Below are 24,294 nucleotides of genomic sequence, written 5' to 3' on the forward strand. Positions count from 1 at the left end.
TTTTCTGCCCAGTTTGCATCATTCCTGGTCAAACAAGAAATGCAGATGAAAGAATGTCTTGACCAAACCTGCATGCAGACAAGATCATTATGGTCCTGGTAAGTACAACAAATATCCAGAAGTAAGGCAACATGTTTGGCAGCTTAAAGCTGTAAATGTACTACAGATGTTCCTCGGTTTTTTTTCTGAAATGGAATTGCTATCTTTTGCCAAATGATGTTAAATTTTCTCTTATCCCATTGATTGTAGTACCATCAATTGCAGAGTTGTTCAATAAGCCATGTATAGAATTTATGACTATTATATGTCAAAATATATGTATTAACTATTTTTTTCCTTCTGATAGTTTCACAATTAGGTTTACTCTGTAAAATCATCTGTAGCTTTATTCTGGTTTACCTCGGAGACCAAGTTTCTCCTCTTAAATCATCTTTGAAATTGCCTGAGAGTAGTCGGATAGCAGGTGCTAAACTATAGGTGGAAGAGATTAAGTGGAACTTCTGATTTTGTTTTCACACAGCCTTCAGAATCCTGGATACATTTATTGTCATAATTCAGATTGTATCTGAAGGAGCTGATCAATACTTCTGAATATCACTAAGAGTTGGCTACTTTCATCCTACTTTTTTATTGAATGGGCCACAAATACAGAATTCTATTCAAACAGGTATTATCTTGTATTGGTATAAGTGGTTCATATCCCTGCAGAGGCATTATAAGGGATCCTGGAGGGCAAGGATTTAATCTTACCTATTTTCAGCATTCAGTATTTTATTTATGTACAGGATGTATTACCTCAGATAATTATTACTTGTTGGCACTTCGTTTGCAAAATATCCAATTTTTTTTTAGTTGTCCATCCTGACAAAGCCATGAGCACTGGACTAGAAACCAGTTCCCTAAGAAAAATTACATACCCAAATATTTCAGGCCCAGTTGTCTGCATTTTCATATCATGGATCTGTCAAATGTTAATTCATTTAAGAAATGTTTAGTTATCACCAACTGTATACCAGGCTCTCTGATAACTTGAGGGGTACAGTGGGGGACAAGACAGAGTCTCTGCCCTTAAACTGCTTACAGTCAGGTATATAAGGCTCTGACCTGGATATTGATCACCAGCAATATGCAGCCTCATTAGCACACAAACAAACACTTAAAATAAACAATACCAAACCATGATTGATAAGGTAGAGATGGCATAAAAAGACCCTCAGTGCTGCAGGAATTTGGAGGCATGAGAGACTGGCATAGTCAGGGAAAGTTTACAGAAGTTGGTGGGCTGAGAGAAAGAAGAAAGTCGTTCTTGGAAGGTAGAACAATGTGAGCAAAATTAAGAGTGTGCTTAAGAAACAGAGTAGCTTAGCTAAAGCAGTAGTTCCCAAAGTGTGGTACGAGGACCAGCAGCCTCAGCATCATCTGGAATCTTGTTAGAATGCAAATTCTCATGCCCCACCTGAGACCCACTGAATTAGAAACTGACCGTGAGGCCCAGCAAGCTATAGTTTGAGAAGCTGTCCAGGTCCTCATGATGCATGCTAATGATAGAGAACCACTGAACTAGAGCAAAGGGTTCTTGTGTGGATGTAGTGGGCAAAAAACTTGTTGGGAACTCAGTGGAGGACCTAGAATGTCAGGCAAGGAGTTTGTCTTTTATGTTGCAGACCAGAGCTGCCAATTTGTGTCTTGAGTGCTGTATTGGGCCCATAGGTGCAGTCTGTTTGCTCAGCTCTGTGGTTTTTTTAGTTTGTTTTTGGTTTTTAAGTAGACTCTGTTGCCACCGTTTAAAAACCAGCAAATTTTACATAAAAATATGTGCTTTCAGCTTATCTTGAAAAATCAGAAGACCTGGTAATACCAGGCCTTCATTCCATCATGGCAGCAGTTGGTTGGAGCAAAAAGCAGCTGCCTGTTTGGATGGGATATGTGTTCTCCAGTTTGCCACAGTCCTCACCACTCCTATTATTTTACACATACCTTTACTCACTTACATTTCCTGCCTGGCCCCTGCAGACTTTTGCGTTTGTAACCTCTGTTGTAGACAGTGGGAAATTGACAAAAGTGTTAAGAAGGGGATTGATGTGATTTATATATTCATTAATTCATTCAGTGAATGTTGGTTAATGAAACATATATTATATGCCAGATTGTACTGTGCTAAGTTACTAGTGTTCAAAGTTGAATGAGATACAGTCCCTGCTATGATAGAGTTTATACTCTAGTGGGAAAATGATGAAAACAGCATTTTAGGAAGACAGTGGTGTGTGGTAGACTGGTTAGGTGGCTGTAACAGTTCAAATATGAAGTAGTAAGGACCTGAATTTAGAAGCATCAGTGGAAATAGATGAAAAAAAGAGGACGAAGTGGGAAAGATATTGCAAAGGAAGAATCTCCAGGCCTTGTTAACAGATTGGAATATAGAAGGTATGAGAGAGGAACATTCAAAGATAATGAAGATTTTGAATTGAGTATTAAGAAATTTGCAGAACCACTAACAGAAACAGGAAAATAGGAAGAGAATCCATTTAGCACTCCATTGAGGGGAGGGAGGGAAGAGGTTTATAGATGCCAGTTTGAAGTGTCTCTTAATTCAAGTTCAGTATATTGGCATATATGTAATTTAAGTGTTTTTAAAATGAAAACTTAATAAAAATGTCCAGATTGCATGCTTAGGGGTAGATAGACATCAGTCCATTCCTTCCTAGTATTTCAAGGAAACACATGGAAAAGTGTTTAAATTTTCATGAAAAAAGTATAAGAAGACTTTTCTTTGAAATGTTTGCTTTGGAGGCAAATTCTTTGGAATTTATAACATTTTACATGAGTCAATCCGTAATTCAAATCCTCTCTTGAATGTATAATCTTCAGTTTTATGTTGCATAGGTAAGTTTAATTTTCTCTTTCTGGGGGAATGGAAAACATTATAAACTCAAATGCTTGAGAGAACCCAAGATGGCAGCTAGGTAAGACAGGGCAAAAAAACACCTCCATGAAAAATACTAGATAAAAGCCAGAAAGTGACCCAGAACACCAGTTCCAGCAATGCACCAACCGGACAAGGTCTGCTAAATCCACAGGGACCGTGCATTTGGTGAAACCAGGAGTCTGCAGTCTGAAATGAGTGAGTGAGCCAGCTGAAAGTCCGGCAGCTGCGCTGTGCTGTGGGGAAACTGTGGGTTGGCATTTGGAGACGGACTAGTTCTTTTAAAAAAACAAAACAAAAGCTGGGACCGACTGCGGATACAACGGTGAGAACTGCGCAGTGAAGCACGGCAGGAGTGGGCTCTCCCAACGCCTCAATGTCTGTTGTGGAGGATAGCCCTTCCCTCACCCGCTGCTGATTGTCTCAGGGCCAGGGGGCAGAGGGGAGCCAAAAGGAGAAAGAGACCACTCCCTTTGCAACCATCTCCCCTGCGGGCTGGGGATGCTCCTGCCTGGGGCCAGACCCACAGCCCAGAGCCGTGCCAAGAAACCCAGTGTGACGGGGAGTGTTTCCCACAGCACCATGCACAAGCCACAATATCAGCCATGGACAGTGGCCTTTAGGGCACCCACAGCTAATTGTTCCGGAGCTGGGAAGGCAGAGCTGTATGAAGAGGGGGAAATTAACATGCTCCATTCAGCCATCTTTATAGCAGGCTGGGAACACCCTCACAGCCTGGCACCCCAGGGCTTCCCTGGAGGGCCGGCGCACACTTGTGACCTGGCGCAGCCTTCCCTCAACAGGGGTCCTGGAAGAGCACGGCTGAGAAAGGGGACCCACCAGGAAATCCGAGGGACCCTACGCCAGTGCCAGGGACTTGCGGGTCAGCGGCAGAGATGATCTGTGGCGGGACTGAGGTGAGGTCTTGGACTCTTGCAACAGCCTTAAATCTCTGGGAACACCTAGGAGGTTTGATTATTAAAGCTTCCCTGCCTCCCTAACCGCTCAGACACACGCCCCACGTTCAGGGCAGACAGTACCAACAACACACCCAAACTTGGTGCACCAATTGAACCCCACAAGAATCAGACCCCCACACACCACAAAGACAAAGGTGGGGAGAACTGACTTGAGGGGAATAGGTGACTCGTGGACGCCATCTGCTGGTTAGAGAAAGTGTACGCCACCAAGCTGTAGATCTGACAAATTAGAGATTGGTATTTTATAGACCCTGAAAGAACCCTATCAAGTGAAGCAAATGCCAAGAGGCCAAAAACAACAGAAAATCTTAAAGCATATGATAAAACGAGACGATATGGAGAACCCAAACCCAAACACACAAATCGAAAGATCAGAAGACGCACAGTACTTGGTGCAATTAATCAAAGAACTAAAGTCAAACAACGAGAGCATGGCACAGGATATACAGAACATAAAGAAGACCCTAGAAGAGCATAAAGAAGAAATTGCAAGAGTAAATAAAAAAACAGAAGATCTTATGGAAATAAAAGAAACTGTTGGCTAAATTGAAAAGACATTGGGTATTCATAATACAGGATTAGAGGAAGTTGAACAACGACTCAGTGTTCTCGAGGACCGCAGAACAGAAAATAAAAGAACGAAAGAAAGAATGGGGAAAAAATCGAAATGGATCTCAGGGATATGATAGATAAAATAAAACGTCCAAAGTTAAGACTCATTGGTGTCCCAGAAGGGGAAGAGAAGCGTAAAGGTCTAGAAAGAGTATTCAAAGAAATTGTTGGGGAAAACTTCCCCAACCTTCTACACAATATAAATACACAAAGCGTAAATGTCCAGTGAACTCCAAATAGAATAAATCCAAATAAACCCACTCCAAGACATATTCTGATCAGACTCTCAAATACTGAAGAGAAGGAGCGGGTTCTGGGGGCAGCAGCAGGGAAGCAATCCACCACATACAGGGGAAACAACATAGGACTAGGCGGTGACTGCTCGGCAGCCGCTGTGGGGGCGAGAGGGCAGTGGCGTGACATATTTAAAATTCTGAGAAAGAAGAATTTCCAGCCAGGAATGCTTTATCCAGCAAAACTCTCCTTCAAATTTGAGGGAGAGCTTAAATTTTTCGCAGACAGACAAGTGCTGAGAGATTTTGCTAATAAAAGACCTGCGCCACTTCAGACACGAAAGGGAGCCCTACTGACAGAGAAACAAAGAAAGGAGAGAGAGATATAGAGAAATTTAACAGGCATATATAGAACATTACATCCCAAATCACCAGGACACACATTCTTCTGTAGTGATCATGGATCTTTCTCCAGAATAGACCATATGCTGGGTCATAAAACAAGCCTCAGTAAATTTTTTTTAAAAATTGAATTTATTCAAAACACATTCTCTGACCACAATGGAATACAAATAGAAGTCAATAATCATCAGAGACTTAGAAAATTCACAAACACCTGGAGGGTAAAAATGAGGGGTAGATGAAAACATTCCCGGATAATCAAAAGCTGAGGGACTGACAAAGGTACCCAGTGTTCTTTTTTACTTCAATTGCTCTTTTTCACTCTAATTATTATTCTTGTTATTTTTGTGTGTGTGCTAATGAAGGTGTCAGGGATTGATTTAGGTGATGAATGTACAACTATGTAATGGTACTCTAAACAATCGAAAGTACAATTTGTTTTGTATGACTGCGTGGTATGTGAATATATCTCAATAAAATGATGATTAAAAAAAAAAAGAAATATAAGCATACCTAAAAAAAAAAAAAAAAAAAAAAAAGCTGAGGGACTTCATCACCAGTAGATCAGTCCTATAAGAAATGCTAAAGGGAATTGAGCAGGCTGAAAGGAAGGGACACTAAACAATTGACTGAAACCACATGAAGAAATAAAGATTTCCAGTAAAGATCACATGGTAAATATAAATACCAATACTACTATATTTTTGATTTGTAACTCCACTATTTACTTCCTACAGATTCTAAAATACACAGACTCTAATGACAGATCAGTGGTTTTGGACTCAATGTAAAATATATAATTTTTGACAAGAACTACATAAAGGTGGGGGAATGGAGGAGTAAAGGAACATAATTCATGTGTCCTATTGAAGTTAAGAAAAACAAGATTGGTATAGAGTTAAGAGGATAAATTTAAGCCCCATGGTAAACACAAAGAAAGTGTCAGAGGATATGACCATAGAGATGAAAAGTGGAGTATGGGTTATGAGAAGTGGGGGAAGGGGCAATGGGGAGTTAAGAAAAGAGTGTTGGGCTTCTGTTTTGGGTGAAGGGAAATTTCTAGTAATGGATGGAGGGAAGGTGATAGCATTGCAACATTCTAAATGTGATTAATCCCACTAATGGAATGCTAGGGAGGGGGTGGAATGGGAAGATTCAGGCTGTATATGTGTTTCCACAAGTGAAAAAAAAAGAAAAAAAGATAGTCTAAATAGACAATGACAATTAAATGCCAAGGATGATCCTGGATGGGATCTGAGGATGGAGGAGAGGAGGCTCAAAGGGGCACAGATGGGACATAAGAAACAAAAAAGGAAATATAGAATGTAAGCTTTGTATCAATGTTGAATTTCTTGAACTTCTTAGCTGCCCTTAATGGGAATGCATAAAAGAATGTTCTTGTTCATGGGAAATGTATATGTGAATTGTTCATTCAGGGATGTGTGCAGCCTGCTTTCATATGTTCAGAAGACAGAGCAATAGATGATGGATGATAGATAGGGAGGGAAAGAAAGAAATGGTGGTGTGACAGGATGTTAAAGTGGGTGGATCGGGGTATTGGGGGAGGGGGGTTGGGGTATGGTGGAGTTCTGTGTATGGGGTTTGTATTGTTTTTGCAGCTGTTCCTGTAAGTTTGAATTTATTTCAAAATAAAATTAAAAAAAAAACTCTAATAGTCAAAGATATTTTCTGAGTATCAGTATCACCCTTCAAAATTTAAATCAATATTGGCTGTCTGCTTGTGAGATAGTCCAGGTATGCAGTGTCATCCTAACAGGGTTGCTCTGTTTAAATAATAGCCAGAGTTCATCTTAAGATCTTATGTTTGAAGTGCTTTTCCCTTTTTAATGACATAATCACGTACATATATAAGTGGCTGCTCATTGATCACAATGTGTAACACATAGCTAGTATTTAAGTTCTTTATTTTTTAAAAGCAGTTTTATTGAAATATATTCACATACCATATTATCCATCCAACATGAACAATCAGTGGCTTTTATTGTAATCACAGAGTTGTGCATTCATCACCACAATCAGTTTTCATCACTTCAAAAAGGAAAACTCCATACCCCTCAGCAGTCACCTCTCAATCCCTCTATCCTTCTCCAGCCCTACATAACCACTAATCTAATTCCGTCTCTATAAATTTATATAAAATGTAATCATACGATATGTAGTGCTTTGTGTCTGGTTTCTTTTAGTTAGCATAATTTTTTTTAAATTATTGATATCATTATTTTAATTAGAGAGGTTGTAGGTTTACAGAAAAGTCATATAAAAAATACAGCATTCTCATATACCCCCCTATTATTGAGTTAATGTAGTGCCTTTGTTACAATTGCTGAAAGAATATTAAAATATTACTGTTAAATATAGTCCATAATTTACGTTAGGTATATTTTTCCTATATACTACCTTATTACTAACATCTTTTAATAGTATCATATATTTGTTATAATTCATGAAAGAACATTCTTATATTTGTACTGTTAACCACAGAAAATCGTCCACAAGAGGGTTCATTGTATTATACAGACCCATGTTTTATCTTCTAATTTTCCTTCTAGTAACATACACGAACCAAAACTTCTCCTTAAAAATATCGTACCTCTGCCTTCTTGCCTTCTTGGTTTCTGCTGAGAAATCAGCACTTAGTCTTATTGTGGTTCCCTTGTATGTGAGAAATCACTTTTCTCTTGCTCCTTTCAGGATTCTCTCTTTGTCTTTGATATTTGACATTCTGATTAGTATGTGTCTCAGAGTAGACCTATTAGGATTTATTCTACTTGGAGTATGTTGCACTTCTTGGACATGTGTAATAATGCTTTTCGTAAAAGTTGGGAAATTTTTAGCCATTATTTCCTCAAATATTCTTTCTGCCCTGTCTCCTTCTCTTTTCCTTCTGGGACACCCATGAAGTGTATTTTTGAGTGCTTCATGCTGTCATTCATCCCTGAGACCCTACTTATTTTTTTTTTTTTCATTCTTTTCTCTCTCTGTTCTTCTGTCTAAGCTTTTGATTGTCCTGTCTTGTAGTTCACTGATTCTTTCTTCTACCTGTACAGGTCTGCTGTTGTATGCCTCTAGTGTGTTTTTAATCTCTTCTGTTGTGCCTTCCATTTCCATAAGTTCTGTTATGTTTCTTTTTTTTTTTTTTCAACTTCCAGTATCTTTTATTTTTCCTAGATACAATAAACTCATTTACTCAATATTGATATAGACATAACTACACAAATTAAAATTCTATATGCAACACATGGCCTCTGTAACAGAACTTGGCCTTCTAAGGTAGCTTATGAACATTACAAATTACCCCTTGCTTTTCCATTAAGGTTGCCACCAATAAACCACCCCGTTTTTTTTAACTAAGTACTTAAATCAACTTAAATGATGATCCGTCCAATTAGCAGGTGAAAAATCCCTCAATTTGTCCTAAAAAAAACTGTTTAACTGAACTATCATATCAAATTTCAGCGGATAAAACACCAGAAATAGGTTATGAGCACTTTGTCTTTTGCCTGAGCAATTCAAGGCTGACTTTTCAAAAGAAGACACAGGTTTCTCATTAAACTTTGATTTAATGGGTCTCAAAATTCTGTGACAGATTTTTGGTCGTTGTTTCCATTTAAAAAGTACTGATTTTTTTTTTTAATCTTCATTTTATTGAGATATATTCACATACCATGCAGTCATACAAATCGTACTTTCGATTGTTCACAGTACCATTACATAGTTGTACATTCATCACCTAAATCAATCCCTGACACCTTCATTAGCACACACAAAAAAATAACAAGAATAATAATTAGAGTGAAAAAGAGCAATTGAAGTAAAAAAGAACACTGGGTACCTTTGTCTGTTTGTTTCCTTCCCCTATTTTTCTACTCATCCATCCATAAACTAGACAAAGTGGAGTGTGGTCCTTATGGCTTTCCCAATCCCATCGTCACCCCTCATAAGCTATATTTTCATACAACTGTCCTCGAGATTCATGGGTTCTGGGTTGCAGTTTGACAGCTCCAGGTATCCACCACCAGCTACCCCAATTCTTTAGAACCTAAAAAGGGTTGTCTAAATTCTGCGTAAGAGTGCCCACCAGAGTGACCTCTCGGCTCCTTCTGGAATCTCTCTGCCACTGAAGCTTATTTCATTTCCTTCCACATCCCCCTTTTGGTCAAGAAGATGTTCTCCGTCCCACGATGCCAGGTCTACATTCCTCCCCGGGAGTCATATTCCACGTTGCCAGGGAGATTCACTCCCCTGGGTGTCTGATCCCACGTAGTGGGGAGGGCAGTGATTTCACCTTTCAAGTTGGCTTAGCCAGAGAGAGAGAGGGCCACATCTGAGCAGCAAAGAAGCATTCAGGAGGAGGCTCTTAGGCACAACCGTAGGGAGGCCTAGCCTCTCCTTTGCTGCAACCGTCTTCCCAAGGGTAAAGCCTATGGTAGAGAGCTCAACCCATCAAACCACCAGTCCCCTATGTCTGTGGTCATGTTAGGAACCATGGAGGTGGGGTAGGCGAATACCCCTGCATTCTCCACAGGCTCCTCAAGGGGGCACTACATCTTTTTTTCCTTGTTTTTCTTTTTTTTTTTTTTAACTTTCCCTTCTTTTTTAAATCAAGTGTATGAAAAAAAAGTTAAAAAGAAAACAAACATACACTAAAAGAACATTTCAAAGAGACCATAACAAGGGAGTAAGAAAAAGACAACTAACCTAAGATAACTGCTTAACTTACAACATGTTCTTACTTTACCCCAAGAAAGTTACCTAATATAGCAACATTTCTGTGAACTTGTTCCTACTATATCCATCAGAAATTAACAGACCATAGTCATTCCTGGGCATCCCCAGAACGTTAAATAGCTTATCTGTTCTTCTTGGATTATTGTTCCCCCTTCCTCAATTGCTCTCTATTGCTAGTTCCCCTACATTCTACATTATAAACCATTTGTTTTACATTTTTCAAAGTTCACATTAGTGGTAGCATATAATATTTCTCTTTTTGTGCCTGGCTTATTTCGCTCAGCATTATGTCTTCAAGGTTCATCCATGTTGTCATATGTTTCACGAGATCGTTCCTTCTTACTGCAGTGTACTATTCCATCGTGTGTATATACCACATTTTATTTATCCACTCATCTGTTGAAGGACATTTGGGTTGTTTCCATCTCTTGGCAATTGTGAATAATGCTGCTATGAACATTGGTGTGCAGATATCTGTTCGTGTCACTGCTTTCCGATCTTCCGGGTATATACCGAGAAGTGCAATCGCTGGATCGAAAGGTAACTCTATATCTAGTTTTCTAAGGAACTGCCAGACTGACTTCCAGAGTGGCTGAACCATTATACAGTCCCACCAACAATGAATAAGAGTTCCAATTTCTCCACATCCCCTCCAGCATTTGTAGTTTCCTGTTTGTTTAATGGCAGCCATTCTAACCAGTGTTAGATGGTATCTCATTGTGGTCTTAATTTGCATCTCTCTAATAGCTAGTGAAGCTGAACATTTTTTCATGTGTTTCTTGGCCATTTGTATTTCCTCTTCAGAGAACTGTCTTTTCATATCTTTTGCCCATTTTATAATTGGGCCGACTGTACTATTGTCATTGAGTTGTAGGATTTCTTTATATATGCAAGATATCAGTCTTTTGCCAGATACATGGTTTCCAAAAATTTTTTCCCATTGAGTTGGCTGCCTCTTTACCTTTTTGAGAAATTCCTTTGAGGTGCAGAAACTTCTAAGCTTGAGGAGTTCCCATTTATCTATTTTTTCTTTTGTTGCTTGTGCTTTGGGTGTAAAGTCTAGGAAGTGGCCGCCTAATACAAGGTCTTAAAGATGTTTTCCTACATTATCTTCTAGGAGTTTTATGGTACTTTCTTTTACATTGAGATCTTTGGTCCATTTTGAGTTAATTTTTGTGTAGGGGGTGAGGTAGGGGTCCTCTTTCATTCTTTTGGATATGGATATCCAACTCTCCCAGCCCCATTTGTTGAAAAGACCATTATGACCCAGTTCAGTGACTTTGGGGGCCTTATCAAAGATCAGTCGGCCATAGATCTGAGGGTCTATCTCTGAATTCTCAATTCGATTCCATTGATCTATATGTCTATCTTTGTGCCAGTACCATGCTGTTTTGGCAACTGTGGCTTTATAATAAGCTTCAAAGTCAGGGAGTGTAAGTCCTCCCACTTCGTTTTTCTTTTTTAGAGTGTCTTTAGCAATTCAAGACATCTTCCCTTTCCAAATAAATTTGATAACTAGCTTTTCCAAGTCTGCAGAGTAGGTTGTTGGAATTTTGATTGGAATTGCATTGAATCTGTAGATGAGTTTGGGTAGAATTGACATCTTAATGACATTTAGCCTTCCTATCCATGAACATGGAATATTTTTCCATCTTTTAAGGTCCCCTTCTATTTCTTTTAGTAGAGTTATGTAGTTTTCTTTGTATAGGTCTTTTACATCTTTGGTTAAGTTTATTCCTAGGTACTTGATTTTTTTAGTTGCTATTGAAAATGGTATCCTTTCCTTGAGTGTCTCTTCAGTTTGTTCATTTCTAGCATATAGAAACATTACTGACTTATGTGCATTAACCTTGTATCCCGCTACTTTGCTAAATTTGTTTATTAGCTCTAGTAGCTGTATCGTCGATTTCTCAGGGTTTTCTAGATATAAGATGATATCATCTGCAAACAATGACAGTTTTACTTCTTCTTTTCCAATTTGGATGCCTTTTATTTCTTTGTCTTGCCGGATTGCCCTGGCTAGCATTTCCAGCACAATGTTGAATAACAGTGGTGACAGCGGGCATCCTTGTCTTGTTCCTGATCTTAGAGGGAAGGCTTACAGTCTCTCACCATTGAGTACTATGCTGGCTGTGGGTTTTTCATATATGCTCTTTATCATGTTGAGGAAGTTTCCTTCAATTCCTACCTTTTGAAGTGTTTTTATCAAAAACGGATGTTGGATTTTGTCAAATGCTTTTTCAGCATCTATTGAGATGATCAATTGATTTTTCCCTTTTGACTTGTTAATGTGTTGTAATACATTGATTGATTTTCTTATGTTGAACCATCCTTGCATGCCTGGAATGAACCCCACTTGTTCATGGTGTATGATTTTTTTAATGTGTCTTTGGATTCGATTTGCAAGTATTTTGTTGAGGATTTTTGCATCCATATTCATTAGGGAGATTGGCCAGTAGTTTTCCTTTTTTGTAGCATCTTTGCCTGGTTTTGGTATTAGATTGATGTTAGCTTCATAAAATGAGTTAGGTAGTGTTCCATTTTCTTCAATGTTTTGAAAGAGTTTGAGTAAGATTGGTGTCAGTTCTTTCTGGAAAGTTTGGTAGAATTCCCCTGTGAAGCCATCTGGCCCTGGGCATTTATTTGTGGGAAGATTTTTGATGACTGATTGGATCTCTTTGCTTGTGATGGGTTGGTTGGGGTCTTCTATTTCTTCTCTGGTCAGTCTAGGTTGTTCATATGTTTCCAGGAAATTGTCCATTTCTTCTACATTATCCAGTTTGTTGCCATACTGTTGTTCATAATATCCTCTTATAATTTTTTAAATTTCTTCAGGATCTGCAGTTATGTCACCTTTTTCATTCATTATTTTGTTTATTTGGGTCTTCTCTCTTTTTGATTTTGTCAGTCTAGCTAGGGGCTTGTCAATCTTGTTGATCTTCTCAAATAACCAACTTTTGGTGATATTTATCCTCTGTATTGTTTTTTTGTTCTCTATGTCATTTATTTCTGCTTTAATCCTTGTTATTTCTTTTCTTCTGCTTGGTTTAGGATTGGTTTGCTGTTCATTTTCTAGCTTCTTCAGGTGATCCATTAGTTCTTTGATTTTGGCTCTTTCTTCCTTTTTAATATGTGCGTTTAGTCTTATAAATTTCCCCCTTAGCACTGCTTTTGCTGCATCCCATAGGTTTTGGTATGTTGTGTTCTCATTTTCATTCGTTTCTATATATTTAGCAATTTCTCTTGCTATTTCTTCTTTAACCCCCTGATTGTTTATGAGTGTGTTGTTTAACCTCCAGGTATTTGTGAATTTTCTAAGTCTCTGATGGGTATTGACTTCTAATTGTATTCCATTGTGGTCAGAGAATGTGCTTTGAATAATTTCAATCTTTTTAAATTTATTGAGGCTTGTTTTATGTCCCAGCATATGATCTATTCTGGAGGAAGTTCCATGAGCACTAGAAAAATATGTGTATCCTGGTGATTTGGGATGTAATGTCCTGTATATGTCTGTTAAATCTAATTCATTTATCAGATTGTTCAGGTTTTCAATTTCCTTATTGGTCTTCTGTCTGGTTGATCTATCTATAGGAGACAGTGATGTGTTGAAGTCTCCCACAATTATTGTGGAAACATCAATTGCATCCTTTAGTTTTGCCAGTGTTTCTCTCATGTATTTTGTGGCACCTTGATTGGGTGCATAGACATTTACGATTGTTATTTCTTCTTGTTGAATTGCCCCTTTTATTAGTATGTAGTGGCCTTCTTTGTCTCTCAAAACATCCTTGCATTTAAAGTCTATTTTATCTGAGATTAATATTGCTACACCTGCTTTCTTTTGGCTGTAGCTTGCATGAAATATTTTTTTCCATCCTTTCACTTTCAGTTTCTTTGTGTCCCTGTGTCTAAGATGAGTCTCTTGTATGCAACATATTGTTGGTTCATTTTTTTTGATCCATTCTGCGAATCTATATCTTTTAATTGGGGAGTTTAATCCATTTACATTCAACGTTATAACCGTGAAGGCATTTCTTGAATCAGCCATCTTATCGTTTGGTTTATGTTTGTCATATTTTTCCCCTCTGTCTATTAATGTCCTTTATTGTACCCATACCGAATCTCTTTAGTACTGAACCTTTCTCCAAGTCTCTCTGTCCTTTCTTTGTTTCTCTGTCTGTAGGGCTCCCTTTAGTATCTCCAGTAGGGCAGGTCTCTTGTTAGCAAATTCTCTCAGAATTTCTTTGTCTGTGAAAAATTTAAACTCTCCCTCAAATTTGAAGGAGAGCTTTGCTGGATAAAGTATTCTTGGCTGGAAATTTTTCTCACTCAGAATTTTAAATGTATCGTGCCACTGCCTTCTTGCCTCCATGGTGGCTGCTGAGTAGTCACTACTTAGTCTTATGCTGTTTCCTTTGTATGTGGTGAATTGCTTTTCTCTTGCTGCGTTCAGAACTTGCTCCTTCTCTTCTGTGTTTGACAGTGTGATCAGAATATGTCTCAGAGTGGGTTTATTTGGATTTATTCTATTTGGAGTTCTCTGAGCATTTATGATTTGTGTATTTATGTTGTTTAGAAGATTTGGGAAGTTTTCCCCAACAATTTCTTTGAATACTCTTCCTAGATCTTTACCCTTTTCTTCCCCTTCTGGGACACCAATGAGTCTTATATTCAGACGTTTCATATTATCTATCATATCCCTGAGGTCCTTTTCGATTTTTTCAATTTTTTTCCCCATTCTTTCTTTTATGCTTTCATTTTCCATTCTGTCATCTTCCAGGTCACTGATTCGTTGTTCAACTTCCTCTAGTCTTGTACTATGAGTGTCCAGAATCTTTTTAATTTGGTCAGCAGTTTCTTTAATTTCCATAAAATCATCCATTTTTTTATTTAGTCTTGCAATGTCTTCTTTATGCTCTTCTAGGGTCTTCTTGATATCCTTTGTATCCCGTACTATGGTCTCATTGTTCATCTTTAGTTCTTTGAGTAGCTGCTCTAGGTGCTGTGTCTCTTCTGATCTTTTGATTTGGTTGCTTGGGCTTGGGTTATCCATATCGTCTGGTTTTTTCATATGCTTTATAATTTTCTGTTGTTTTTGGCCTCTTGGCATTTGCTGAACTTGATAGGGTTCCTTTAGGACTTGTAGACCAATTGAAGTCCTTATCTCTAATTTATCAGATCTACAGCTTCGTGGAGTACACTTTCTCTAACTAACCAGCAGGTGGCGTCCACGAGCCCCCTGTTCTCCACAAGCCAGTTCTCCCCTGCTTAGCCTTTTTGGTGAGTGGGGGAGTGAGTCTAATGGGGTCCAATTGGTGTACCAAGCTTGCGTGTGTAGTTGGTGTTGCCCGCCCTGTATATGGGGCGTGTTTCTGGGCAGTCAGGGAGTGGGGGTGGCTCTAACAATCAAATCTCCCTGGTGATCCTGGAGTTTTAAAGCTGCTGCAATAGTCTAATCCTTCAGTTCAGTTGTGCCACAGTTTGTCTCTGCCACTGACCCACAAGTCCTTGGTATTGGTGTATGGCTCCTGAGACTTGCAAGTGGGTCCCTCTTCCAGGCCGTGCACCCCCTGGTCCTCTGTTGAGGGATGACTGTGCTATGTCGTAGGTGAGTGCCGTCCCCGCAGGGTGGTTCTGGGCTGCTGGGCTGTGTAGGGAGGCTCCCAGTAGATTTCGCTGATCTCAGTAGTTCCACGTTTTCATGAGTGTTGTATGAAGTATGCCGAAAGTCAGATTGCTCTGTGGTGTCCAGTCCACGTAGTTCCTGGCTTTCTACCTACTTTCCATGAAAATCTACACCCAACTTCTTAGAAGCCATTTAGAACCTGAACCGCCGCTGCTGCCGCCGTCCCAGAAGCCAAAAGGTGCTGGCACTTGCCGGCCGCCCAGGCTTGGTCCCCGCTAAGCTCCTGATTACCCCTAGGGAGAGCGAACACCACCACCTCCAACTCTGTCCGCCTCAGGACAGGCCGTCACCGTAACCCAAAAAGTACTGATTTTAAAAACTAATAACTTAAAACTGCCACACAAAAACAAATTGTGCACAAAACATCCCTTTCCTTCTGAAAGTTTTACGATGCATTGTTATCATTAACCAGTCTTTTACTATTAAACTTAAATGGCCAATTGAGACAAACAGTTCTGAGACCATTCTTCCACCACTGATTAAAACTGGGGTGGCAGGTGTTATAGGTAATATTCGTTTAGCCTTCTGAGCTTTCTGGGCAGACTTGGTGACCTTGCCAGCTCCAGCAGCCTTCTTGTCCACGGCCTTGATGACACCCACAGCAACTGTCTGTCTCATATCCCGAACAGCAAAACGACCCAGAGGAGGATAATCAGAGAAGCTCTCAACACACATGGGCTTGCCAGGAACCATATCAACGATGGCAGCATCACCAGATTTCAGAAATTTGTTGCCATCTTCCAGCTTCTTACCAGAACGACGATCAATCTTCTCCTTCAGCTCAGCAAACTTGCAAGCAATGTGAGCTGTGTGACAATCCAGCACAGGTGCATACCCAGCACTGATTTGGCCTGGATGGTTCAGGATAATCACCTGAGCAGTAAAACCAGCTGCTTCCATCGGTGGATCGTTTTTGCTGTCACCAGCCACATTGCCACGACGAACATCTTTACAGACAAGTTCTTGACTTTGAAGCCCACATTGTCCCCAGGAAGAGCTTCACTCAGAGCTTCATGGTGCATCTCAACAGACTTGACTTCAGTTGTAACGTTGACTGGAGCAAAGGTGACCACCATGCCCGGTTTGAGAACACCAGTCTCCACTCGGCCCACAGGGATGGTATCAATACCACCAATTTTGTAGACATCCTGAAGAGGCAGACGCAAGGGTTTGTCAGTTGGACGAGTGGGTGGCAGGATGCAATCCAGAGCTTCAGGCAGCGTGGTTCCACTGGCATTGCCGTCCTTATGGGTGACTTTCCATCCCTTGAACCAAGGCATGTTTGCACTTGGCTCCAGCATGTTGTCACCATTCCAACGAGAAATTGGCACAAATGCTACTGTGTCGGGGTTGTAGCCAGTTTTCTTAATGTAGGTGCTGACTTCCTTAACGATTTCCTCGTATCTCTTCTGGCTGTAGGGTGGCTCAGTGGAATCCATTTTGTTAACACCAACAATTAGTTGTTTCACACCCAGTGTGTAAGCCAGAAGGGCATGCTCACGGGTCTGCCCATTCTTGGAGATACCAGCTTCAAATTCACCAACACCAGCAGCAACAATCAGGACAGCACAGTCAGCCTGAGATGTGCCTGTAATCATGTTTTTAATAAAGTCTCTGTGCCCTGGGGCATCAATGATGGTCACATAGTACTTGCTGGTCTCAAATTTCCACAGGGAGATATCAATGGTGATACCACACTCACGTTCAGCTTTCAGTTTATCCAAGACCCAGGCATATTTGAAGGACCCCTTTCCCATCTCAGCAGCCTCCTTCTCAAATTTTTCTATGGTTTTTTTGTCGATTCCACCACATTTGTAGATCAGGTGGCCAGTAGTGGTGGATTTGCCCGAATCTACGTGTCCAATAACGACAATGTTGATATGAGTCTTTTCCTTTCCCATTTTGGCTTAAGAATCAGGGATGGTTTTCACGACACCTGTGTTCTGGCAGCAAACCCGTTGCCTGTTATGTTTCTTTTTATACTTTCACATTCTTCTTTATGCTCACACAGTGTCTTCTTAATATCCTTTTATCTCTTTAGCCGTATTTTCCTTCATCTTGAATTGATTTAGTAGATTTGTTTGAACATCATTGATTAGTTCTTTCAAATTCTCTATCTCTGAAATTTTACTTTGTTTCTTTGACTGAGCCATATCTTCCTGTTTCTTTGTATGGTTTGTAATTTTTTGTTGCTGTGTAGGCATCTGATTCTTTTGGTTCGTTAACTTCGAAGGTCAATTTCTCTCTCTTGCCTACGGTTTTATTGTTGATTGGCTTTGTGTTAAGGCTCTTTTTTGACACTTGGTTCAACTTATTCTAGACTTTAGAATTGCCCATGTTTAACAGATCAGATTTTTCTAGCTCTTCTTCATCTGATTCTTGCCTTGGATATGTGGTACAATTTTTAAAATTGCACTATTTGTGTTAATTATTTCACCCCCAAGGGGAAGCTTCCTTTCCTGTGTTCCTTCTCTGGGAATCTTGATATGTTCTGTTTGTTTTTGTTTTGCCTCTATAGATTTTTTTACACTTCATTCAATGCCTCTAGCTGCTTTGGCCTAGAGGGCAAGTTCTGGGAGGAGGAACACCATGGAGAGGACTTCCCCAGGTTAGTATTTTCCAGCCAAAACAGGGCTAGGGACCCATGAAGCAGGCGCAGACCAGCTCCAGAGAGCTCTGACATTAGGGTCAGGAAACATGCCAGAAACCTTTTTTGATGGTTCCCCAAAGCCGCACTATCCTGGCCTGCCCATCAGATGGTGCTCTGCAGCAGTCTTTTCCCTGCAGCCCTAAGGAGGACTTTAAACCTCTTCCATCTCCGCCCCTATCCGGGGCAGGTTTGAAGCAGTGGCTGTGGCCATCCCTGTCTGAGGTGGACTAAAACATCAACTCAGAGCCAGACCAAGCAATCCGAATTCACTGATCAAAAGACATGATCAGTGCTCGGCCATGCCATCCCCCCATTCTTGGAAAGAGGACTTCCATGTCACTCTCTGTCCACAGCAGCTAGTCAGGAGCTGGACCCGAGGCGTCCATTAGTATAAATAATGGATTTAATAAATAGAAGTGAATTTAGACAATGTAAACAATGTTTACTTTCTTATAGATTTTTGTGGTTTTTTTTGGAAAGTTATTTTATCACAATTTTAAAAATGTGAAAACATTTATTTAAAGAAATTCATTTTAAATATAGAATTAATAGATTCAGAAAAGTGAAATTATAGTTTCTGCTAAAACAATATGACTAGGTATTCATTAATCAATTACATTCTTTCTTAAAAATCTGTTTCACTTTTCATAAAAGTGTTGTTTTTCCTTTTTTATGTCACTTTGCAGCTTATTCCTATTGTCAGTTTTTATTAAGCACCTAATATGTGCCAGGGGATTGGAGGTAGGGAATGGGGAGTTAATACTTAAATTATACAGGGTTTCTACTTGGGTTGATCATAACACTTTGGTGATGGATGGCAATGATGGTAGAACAATATTGTGACCATTATTAACAGCACTGAATTATATATTTGAATGTGGTGGTGATGGTTAGTTTCATGTTTCAACTTGGCCAGGTGATAGTACCCAGGTGTCTGGTTAAGCAAGCGCTGGCCTGTTACTGAAAGGACATTTGTGGCTAGTTAGTAAACCAGAAGGCTGGTTTATTAAATCATCAGTCAGTTGGCTGCAGCTGTGACTGACTACATCAAAAAGGGTGTGTCTTCCACAATGAGAGAATTCAATGAGCTGGATTTAATCCAGTCAGTTGAAGACTTTTAAACAAGAAAGATAGAGGACCATCACGTCTTCTTCAGCTAGCCAGCGAAGTGTTTTCTGAGGAGTTCATTGAACATCTTCATCAGAGTTGCCAGATTGCACCTCGTGGAGTGAGAGCTATTGTGCTGGGAAAGGCCAAGTGGAAGCCACGAGAACTGCTCCTGCCTAGCAATACCAGATTCCTGGAGGGATTGCAGAGATTAGTGCCACTCTTAAGGACTTGAAGGATGCAGGGGTGGTGATTCCCACCACATCCCCATTCAGCTCTCCTATTTGGCCTGTGCAGAAAACAGATTGGTCTTGGAGGATGGCAGTGAATTATCATAAGCTTAACCAGGTGGTGACTCCAATTGCAGCTGCTGTTCCAGATGTGGTATCATTGCTTGAGCAAATCAACACATCCCTTGGTACCTGGTATGCAGCCATTGAGCTGGCAAGTGCTTTTTCTCAGTAGCTGTTAGTAAGGACCCCCAGAAACAATTTGCATTCATCTGGCAAGGCTGTGCTACCTCAGGGGTATATCAACTCTCCAGCTATGTCATAATATTGTCCACAGGGATCTTGACTTTTTCTCATTCCCACAAGACATCACACTGATATTATATTGATGATGTCATGTTGATTGGACCTAGTGAGCAAGAAGTAGCAACTACTCTAGAATTGTTGGTAAGGTATTTGCATGTCAGAGGATGGGAGATAAATCCAACAACAATACAGGGGCCTTCTACCTCAGTAAAATTTCTAGGTGTCCAGTGGTGTGAGGCATGTTGAGAGATCCCTTCTAAGGTGAAGGATAAGCTGTTGCATCTGGCCTCTCCTATACCCAAAAATGAGGCGCAACACCTAGTTGGACTCTGGATTTTGTAGACATATTCTTCATTTGGGTGTGCTACTCCGGGCCATTTACTGAGTAAACAGAAAAGCTTCTAGTTGTGATTGGGGACTGGAACAAGATGAGGCTCTGTGACAGGCCCAGGCTGCTGTGCAAGCTGCTCTGCCATTTGGACCATAAGATTCAGCTGGTCCAGTGGGGCTGGAAGTGTCAGTGGCAAATAGACATGCTGTTTGGAGCCTTTGGCAGGCTCCTATAGGAGAATCACAGCGCAGGCCCTTAGGATTTTGGAGTGAAGCCTCAGCATCCTCTGCAGATAACTACTCTCCATTTGAGAAACAGCTCTTGGCCTGTTCTTGGGCCTTAGTAGAGACCGAAATGCTTAACCATGGGCCACCAAATTACCATGAGACCTGAGTTACCTATCATGAGCTGGGTGTTGTCCAACCTGCCAAGCTATAAAGTTGGGCTTGCACAACAGCACTCCATCATAAAATGGTATAAATGAGATAGAGCTTGAGCATGTCTTGAAGGCACAAGTAAGTTACATGAGGAAGTGGCCCAAATGCCCATGGCCCCCACTCCTTCCACCTTACCTTCTCTTTCCCAGCCCACAGCTATGGCATCTTGGGGAGTTCCTTGCAATCATTTGACTGAGGAAGAGAAAACTCGGGCCTGGTTTACAGATGGTTCTCCATGATATGCAGGCACCACCCAAAAGTGGGTAGCTGCAGCACTACAGCCCCTTTCTTGGATGTCCCTGAAGGACAGTGGTGAGGAGAAATCCTCCCAGTGGGCAGAACTTCGAGCAGTGCACCTGGTTGTTCATTTTGCTTGGAAGGAAAACTGGCCAGAGGTGTGTTTGTGTGCTGATTCATGAGCTGTTACTAATGGTTTGACTGGATGGTCAGCGACTTGGAAGGAACATGATTGGAAAATTAATGATAAAGAAGCCTGGGGAAGAGATATGTGGATGGACCTCTCTGAGTGGGCAAAAAACATGAAGATATTCGTGTCCCATGTGAATGCTCACCAGAGGGTGACTTCAGCAGAGGAAGATTTTAATAATCAAGTGTATAAGGTGACCCATTCGGTGGATACCACTCAGCCTCTTTCCCCAGCCACTCATGTCATTGCCGAATGGGCTTATGAACAAAGTGGTCATGATGGTAGGGATGAAGGTTATGCATGGGCTTCCACTCACCAAGGCTGACTTGGCCATAGCCACTGCTGAGTGCCCAATCTGTCAGCAGCAGAGATCCACACTCAGTCCCCGATATGGCACCATTCCCTGAGGTAATCAGCCTGCAACCTGGTGGCAGGTTGATTACATTGGACCACTTCCAACATAGAAGGGACAGTGATTTGTTCTCACTGGAATAGACACATACTCTGGATATGGGTTTGCCTTCCCTGCATGCAAAGCTTCTGCCAAAACTACCATTCATGGACTTACGGAATGCCTTATCCACCATCATGGTATTCCACACAGCATTGCTTCTAACCAAGGAACTCACTTCACAGCAAGTGATGTGAGGGAATGGGCACATGCTCATGGAATTCTCTGGTCTTGCCATGTTCCCCATCATCCAGAGGCAGCTGGATTCATAGAACAGTGGAATGTCCTGTTGAAGACTCAATTACGGCACCAACTAGGTGGCAGTACCTTGCAGGGCTGTGGCAGTGTTCTCCAGGAGGCTGTGTATGCTCTGAATCAGCATCCACTCTATGGTGCTGTCCCTCTCATAGCCAGGATTCACAGGTCCAGGAATCAAGGGGTGGAAACAGGAGTGGCACTACTCACTATCACTCCTAGTGATCCACTAGGGAAATTTTTGCTTCCTGTCCCTGCAGCCTTAAGCTCTTCTGGTCTGTTAGACTTAGTTTCAAAAGGAAGAGTGCTTCCACCAGGAAACACAACAATAATTCCATTGAACTGGAAGTTAATACTGCCACCTGGCCACTTTGGGCTTCTAATGCCTCTGAATCAACAGGCAAGAAAGGGGATTACTGTACTGGCTGGGGTGATTGATCCTATCAAGGGGAAATAGCACTGCAACTACACAATGGAAATAAAGAAGAGCTTTTCTGGAATATGGGAGATCCCCTAGGGGGTCTCTTAGTACTACTATGCCCTGTGATTAAAGTCAATGGAAAAGTGCAACAACCCAATCCAGGCAGGACTACCAATGGCCAAGAAACTTCAGGAATGAAGGTTTGGGTCACTCCACCAGGCAAAGAACCATGGCCAGCTGAAGTGCTTGCTGAGGGTAAAGGGAACATGGAATGGGTAGTGGAAGAAGGTTGTGATAAATATGAACTACGACCACGTGACCAGTTACAGAAACCAGGTCTATGATGGCATGAATATTTCCTCCTTGTTTTGTTATGAGTATGTTTATATTTGTCTGTAAAGCAAATATCTTTGTTTTATTCTCTATTTTATCTTCTTAACAATAAGCTGTATTGTTCATTTTGCAGTATTTAAGTTAAAGGAAATCATGTTTAAGAGTTAATAGTCACCGAAGGACTTGCATTCTGTTCTGGAGAGATTTAGTGCATTTCCAATTATACACAGGACAGCTGAATATTGTCAGGTGAAATATATGTCTGTTATTGTTCTCTACTTAAAGATGAAGTATAGTTTAAGGTGATGTATATAACTGCCAAGTTGACAAGTGGTGGACTGTGATGGTTAGATTCATGTGTCACATTGGCCAGGTGATGGTGTCCATGTGTCTGGTCAAGCAAGCACTGGCCTAACCATTACTGCAAGGACATTCGTGGCCGGTTAATAAACCGGAAGGCTGGTTTATTAATTCAGTCAATTAGCTGCAGCTGTGACTGATCACATCAACAAAGGGTGTGTCTTCCTCAATGAGAGAATTCAATCAGCTGGATTTAATCCAATCAGTTGAAGACTTTTAAGTGAGAAAAATAGAGGACCCTCAAGTCTTCGTTGGCTAGGTGGTGAAGCATTTCCTGAGTAGTTCATTGAACCCTTCATCGGAGTTGCCAGTTTGCTGCCTGCCCTCTGGGATTTGGACTCATGCATCCTGCCCTAGGGAATTTGTACTTGTGCATCCCCACAGTTGTGTGAGACACTTTTATAAAATCTTATATTTATACATATCTCTTATTGATTCTGTTTCCCTAGAGAACCCTAACTAATAACAGTGGTTAAAGGGGGAAATTTTAGGTTATGTATATGTTATGAGAATAAAAATTTTTAAAAAACAACAACATAGGACTGTACAACATAAACTTTGAATCCTATTGTAAACAATGGACAATAGTTAATGGTACAGTTATAAAAATGTCCTTTCGTAGCTTGTAACAAATGTACCATACTAATGCAGAGTGTTAGTAACAAGGTGGCGGGTATATGGAAGCTCTGTATTTTATGCATGATTTTTCTGTAAACCTACAACTTCTCTAATAATACATATATATATCAGTGACCAAAAAAAAGATTCTTGCTCTTGAGGAGTTTACATTCTATCAGGGTTTAGCACATACTATAACAATAATAATCCTCAATAAAAATATGTGTAATAAATAAGTTATCTGATATATTAGAATGTGAGAAGTGCTATATGGAAAAAAGAAAAAGTATAGCAGATTAAGCAGGGTTGAGAAAGCAGGTGGGGGGTGGTGGTCTGGGTACCTAAGAGAGGGAGATTATAATGTTAGAGATAAGCCTCAAGGAAAAAAGTGGGATTTGAAGGAGTTGTAGGAAATTTATCAAGTGGATGCATGGGAAAAGATTGTTCCCCTCTCCTTTTTACGTACAACTTCCAGGTTCTATTTGTAACATTCCCTTGTTCAAAATGTTCTATAGCTTCCTGTCCCCTGCCGAGTCTGAACTTCTTAGCTGAGTATTTGGTGCCCTCTGCTATCTGCTCTCAGTCTGTCTTTTCAACTTGAATTCCTACTGCATTTAGTCAAGCTGGTCTAGTCACCATTCCCCAGGGGCCCCCATCCCTTTTCCATATCATGCAGCTCCACCTTAGACACCTTTCAGATAAGGTTTCCAGGGCGCTGGGCCTTTGCTGTATCCCTAAGTGAGGCATTGCTCACTGCTGAAATCTGTCCCAGACTTACCTGATCAA

General features: G+C 40.6%; 1 protein-coding gene and 1 pseudogene across 1 annotated transcript in view; one reads left to right on the top strand and one right to left on the bottom strand.

The window, feature by feature from the left end:
• The window catches only part of ENTPD5 (ectonucleoside triphosphate diphosphohydrolase 5 (inactive)), a 53,509-nt gene that overhangs the window by 1,816 nt on the left and 27,399 nt on the right, over window positions 1–24,294 (top strand). Inside the window, 2 exon segments of the mRNA XM_037832324.1 lie at window positions 13–98; window positions 18,101–18,190. The gene's annotated coding sequence lies outside the window, so the exon portion shown is untranslated.
• LOC119531256 lies at window positions 16,054–17,535 on the bottom strand (annotated as a pseudogene).

This window comes from Choloepus didactylus, chromosome 4, assembly GCF_015220235.1.
Source record: "Choloepus didactylus isolate mChoDid1 chromosome 4, mChoDid1.pri, whole genome shotgun sequence".
NCBI lineage: Eukaryota > Metazoa > Chordata > Mammalia > Pilosa > Megalonychidae > Choloepus > Choloepus didactylus.